The sequence below is a fragment of the Bison bison genome, unplaced genomic scaffold, assembly GCF_000754665.1.
Source record: "Bison bison bison isolate TAMUID 2011002044 unplaced genomic scaffold, Bison_UMD1.0 scf7180017864032, whole genome shotgun sequence".
Taxonomy (NCBI): domain Eukaryota; kingdom Metazoa; phylum Chordata; class Mammalia; order Artiodactyla; family Bovidae; genus Bison; species Bison bison.
Genome location: NW_011494604.1, coordinates 4223619 through 4224150, shown reverse-complemented (window position 1 = coordinate 4224150; position 532 = coordinate 4223619).

Here is a 532-nt window from a genome sequence, read left to right as displayed (position 1 = left end):
TGGGACCGGATGCCATGATCTTGGTTTTCTGAATGTTGAGCTTTAAGCCAACTTTTTCACTCTCCACTTTCACTTTCATCAAAAGGCTTTTGAGTTCCTCTTCACTTTCTGCCATAAGGGTGATGTCATCTGCATATCTGAGGTTATTGATATTTCTCCCGGCAATTTTGATTCCAGCTTGTGTTTCTTCCAGTCCAGCGTTTCTCATGATGTACTCTGCATATAAGGTAAATAAACAGGGTGAAGATATACAGCCTTGATGTACTCCTTTTCCTATTTGGAACCAGTCTGTTGTTCCATGTCCAGTTCTAACAGTTGCTTCCTGACCTGCATACAAATTTCTCAAGAGGCAGGTCAGGTGGTCTGGTATTCCCATCTCTTTCAGAATTTTCCACAGTTTATTGTGATCCACACAGTCAAAGGCTTTGACATAGTCAATAAAGCAGAAATAGATGCTTTTCTGGAACTCTTTTGCTTTTTCCATGATCCAGTGGATGTTGGCAATTTGATCTCTGGTTCCTCTGCCTTTTCT